We start from the raw sequence: 5125 nt of genomic DNA on the forward strand, positions 1-5125 counted from the left end.
TAGCAACAATGATTATACAAGCCGGATATAATTAGGTTATTGTTGAAATAAATATTATAGAAAATAGTATAATATCCATATCTGGATGATTACAGATACCCATGGACGTCAATTACCATTAACTGCTTGCTCTTTTGCTAATAATTTATTGAATAATGTTAAATAGTTAATAAATATTTAAAATACGTTTAAGTTTGCACATATAATGTATTTAATACACAACAATTTCCACAACTACACAAAATACTCGTAAATTACAAACATATAATACCTACTACAATAACTCATTCTAATTATATTAAAACATTGATTTAATTGGACTTAACATTAATTTTAAGGCTAATTTAAGGATTTAAACATGATAATAAATAAATTATAAACAAATGTGCAAACTAAAGCTACCAGGGGCCATAATAATTCAGGTGTTAGAAGTAATGTCTCCTGTGGGGCTATTTCAGCGCCAGTGTGTTTAAATAATATAGATACGGACTATAGATAAATAATATGTTTGTGTTTAGTTATCATGTTGTTGTTTTGCAAGATTTAAAAAATGTGTGTAGTACTTCGAGGGTAACAATAACATACTCATTTCACCCTTATAACAGCTGTGCTGGGTTCTAACACAGTAAAAGTATCAATTACTTATACTGTGGTTCGAATGACAAGCGTGTGATAAGAAAAAGACACAAGTGTGTGATAAGAAAAAGTCCCTAAGTCCCTAAGTCTGTGATAAGTTTTAAGGGTGGAAGAGCCCTTTGTGGTTCGACTCCGGCAGCACCACCGCCACACCTATTTCTGCCTCATAAGAGCAGTGTTAAGCGCTGCTGTGTTTCGGTTTGAAGGGTGTGGTAAGGGAGACATACTTTTCCGAGGCGTTCCAGCTTAGTCCTCAGGGGTAGCGGCGCGTCTGTGGCTGACCTCAGGTAGGAATACCTTATCCTATCTGGGGTTGATTACAGATGTTCATGGGCGGCAGAAGCCACTTACCATCAGGTGGACTGCAGGTTCATCTGCTACTCCTATATTATAAAAAAGTCGGCATGCACATTCATTCACAGAAGTTGAAATCCATCCATCCATCAGCCTTTTGAGGTCCACTGCTGGACATAGGCCTCCCCTAATTGGCGCCACTCCAACCGGTCCCGTGCCCTTTGAATCCAGCGGTTTCCCGCCGTCTTCTTCAGGTCGTCGGTCCACCTGGTCGGGGGGCGGCCTGAACTCCTTTTGCCTCCGCGTGGTCGCCACTCGAGGACCTTTCTTCCCCATCGGTTATCGGTCCTCCGAGCGATGTGGCCGGCCCATTGCCACTTCAGCCTGCTAATTTTGAGAGCTATGTCGGTAAGCTTAGTTCGTCTACGGATTTCATCGTTACGAATCATGTCTCGTAGCGAAATACCAAGCATAGCTCTCTCCATAGCACGCTGAGCGACTCTGAGCTTTCGAACGAGGCCTACGGTAAAGGACCACGTTTCGGCGCCGTAGGTCATCACTGGCAACACACATTGCTCGAATAGTTTCGACTTCAGGCACTGAGGAATTTTGGACGAGAAGATGCTCCGTAATTTCCCGAACGCAGCCCAGCCGAGTTGGATTCTTCGAGTGACCTCCCTCTCAAAGTTGGACTTACCCATCCGGATCGTTTGTCCCAGGTAATTGTACTCGTCGACAACTTCGAGAGGAGTGCCATCAACAACTACCGGTACGGGTGTGACATGGACATTGGACATGATTTTCGTCTTGTCCATGTTCATCTTAAGACCCACCCGTTGTGAGGCACTGTTGAGGTCTCCTAGCATTTTACTGAGGTCCCTCAGCGAGTCTGCCAAGATGACTATATCATCGGCAAATCGAAGGTGTGTGAGGTGTTCACCATTGATGTTAACGCCAAGACCTTTCCACTCCATCAGCTTGAACACATCTTCCAACGCAGCGGTGAACAGCTTCGGCGATACGACGTCGCCTTGTCTGACTCCCCGCTGCAATTGGATAGGGTTCGTCCTCTGGTCGTGTACTCGGACTGACATGGTGGCGGCTTTGTATACACACTTCAACACCTCGATGTACCTATAGTCGATCTGGCATCGCTGAAGGGACTCCAGCACCGCCCAGGTCTCGATAGAATCGAAGGCTTTCTCATAGTCCACATAGGCAACACATAGCGGCAGATTATACTCCTCGGTCTTCTGTATAATCTGCCGGAGCGTGTGTATGTGGTCCATGGTGCTGTAGCCTTTTCGGAATCCGGCTTGTTCGGGAGGCTGAAAGTCGTCAAGCCTGCGTGCAATACGGTTAGTGAGGACCCTCGAAAAGAGCTTATAAACATGGCTCAGAAGCGCAATGGGCCTGTAGTTCTTCAGTAGGGTTTTATCGCCCTTTTTGAAGAACAGTACCACTACGCTTCTGCTCCACGCTTCCGGGGTAGTTCCGCTATTGATCACGGAATCAAACAACTTTTGGAGCGCCACTAGTACGGGTTTCCCGCCAGCTTTTAGCAGCTCTGTTGTGATTCCGTCATCTCCCGGTGCCTTGTTGTTTTTAAGCTGTTTGAGAGCCCCTCTAATCTCGTACAGGCTGACTTCCGGGAGGTCCTCGGTGTAGTGTCGGGTCAGCTTGGCACGTTTGTCGTTCACCATCTTACGGGCTGGAACTCGTGCGGAAGTATACAGCTGTCCGTAGTAATTCTCGATTTCTCTCAGAACTTCGGGCTTAGACGAAACTATGGTGCCCGACTCGGTCTTCAACCTCGTCAACAGACTCTGCCCAATGCACAGATCTCCTGCGAACACTTTCGAGCCGCGGTTTCGCTCAATAGCGTCTTTTACGCGATTAGCGTTATAAGAACGCCAATCGCGTCGCCTACTTTGGGAGATCTGTTTATTTAGCAGCCTGTATTTCGACATTGAGGTTGGAGACTGCACACATAGTTCTCGTCTCTCCCGCATAAGACCGAGAGTATGCTCTGAGAGAACTCGAGACTTACCACCGGAGGGGGCCTTGAAGTACTTAGACCCTACCTCGTGGACAGTTGCTACAACCTGGGTGTTAATATCGTCCACGGAAACGCAAGAATCGAGGCACGCGAAACGGTTTCGTAACTCAATTTGAAAGTCTTCGGAGCCCTGGATCTGGACAGGTGTTGGGCGGAGCGTAGACTTCATCAGGCGTGACCGTTCGAGCTTAACGTTGATATTTAATGTGCCTCTTACCATCCGGTGATCACTTCCGGTTTTCACCCTGTTGATCACAGAGACATCATTAAATATGTGCCGTTTGTCTGCCAAAATGAAGTCTATCTCGTTCTTAACGGTACCATCGGGACTTATCCAAGTCCACTTTCGCTGTGCCTTCTTCTTGTAGAAGGAGTTCATCATAAAGAAGTCTTCCCTCTCCAAGAAGTTGGCAAGCAAGTGGCCTCGATGGTTTCGTTGTCCAACTCCAAAGGGCCCCACCTTCAGTTCGTCACCATTCCGCACGCCCAGTCTTGCGTTAAAATCCCCCATAACAACGGTATAATGGGTTTTTGAGGTATGTATGGCTCTACTTATGTCCTCATACATAACCTCAACCTCATCGTCTGGGTGTGTCGACGTCGGCGCATATACCTGTATGACCTTCAGCGAATACCGTTTAGATATTCTGAGTATAAGGTACGCTACCCTTGCCGACACACTGTCGACCGTTACCAAGTTGTTTACGAGGGATTTGTGGACGAGGAACCCGACACCTCCTTGAGACAGGTGTTCGCCCTCCCGGTGATAGAACAAGTTACCGGATTTAAGGATTACCGTGTCCTCCCCCTGTCTTCGGACTTCTGATAATCCTAAAACACTCCAGTTTAACTTGTCTATCTCTTCTTCCAGCTCCTGTATCTTCTCGTCGGTCCTCAGTGTCCTGGTATTGTATGTTGCCAGGTGCAGAAGTCGTCGTGTGTGGTAGCCGACTCTCTTCCGGGGATTCTTAGCACCCCCTGCCCCGCCGTTACCTTGGCCGCTACCATAGCCCGGAATAGCGGGGCCGCCGGGGACTGGGGGCCGTGGCTTTTCTGCACCTTTCATAGGGGGTTTATTGCCATAGTCACCGCGCCTGGCATGCGTGTTGGTGACCGCAGTGGGTGTTATTTATTTTACACAGGAAGATGCTGCTGCCCATCTCCTGGTATTGTCCCTTAGTCGACTCTTACGACATCCACGGGAAGAAAGGGAGTGGTGCTATTCGGGGCCGACACCACACGGCTTGAATATTGAATATGAAGTTGAAATATTAGCTATTTATATATTAAGATCTGAGTGCCTGATTGCTTTGGCAATATGTAGATCATTCCCACGCTTTAATCAAGACACATTACAAATTTATCTGCACCTACGTGAAATTCTGTCAGTATCCTGCCAGCGACAACCTAGAAATATACAAGGGAATTGATTAGTGCGAGACAAACGTGCTACCTATATCGTATCTATCACTATTATATTAAAAGTTAAACGCAAACGTATTTATATGTATTATGATGACCCCCGTGGCGGAGCGGTCACCATACCGGTCTGACGCGCAAAGAGTCCCGGGTTCGATCCCCGGCCAGACAGATATCTAAATGATGAATTTAGGTTTCTGTTTCTGGGTCTGGGTGTTTGTGTATTTGTCTTTGTGTGTGTCCATGGCACCCACGATACAGGGAATCCTAGTGTGGGGCTGTGAGTGTAGTAGTAGAAACCGTTATTATGTACCTATAAATACTTTAATTATATAAAAATAAAACCAGATTGCTTAAGCATCTTTCATTCCTATTATTTGAACTAATCCAACAACTATATATTTTATGTTAAAATATCAAGCTGTAAGTCGTTATGAACCAAGAATACGATGTATGTACGGTCAGCTAATTCCCGGAGTCCTTTACTCAGCGGCGAGGACGGCCACCGGGGGGTTTTAGTGCGGTAAGAATCCCAAATAACTCTGTGTCGCTCCCACGGCACCGGGTACCTTTCGAAGGTTTCCCTTTCAAAAACAAAAAAAGGGTGTTTATCTACTTATGAACGTTTGTGTGTATAGGTATTTTTGGAATGTTGATCTGCTCATCAAATAATGAAGCTGACTGTACATACCCTTGAATAACATTACCCTTCGCAAT

The sequence above is a fragment of the Epargyreus clarus genome, unplaced genomic scaffold (assembly GCF_041222505.1).
Source record: "Epargyreus clarus isolate Ecla_fem2 unplaced genomic scaffold, WU_Ecla_fem_2.2 ptg000021l, whole genome shotgun sequence".
Classification (NCBI taxonomy): domain Eukaryota; kingdom Metazoa; phylum Arthropoda; class Insecta; order Lepidoptera; family Hesperiidae; genus Epargyreus; species Epargyreus clarus.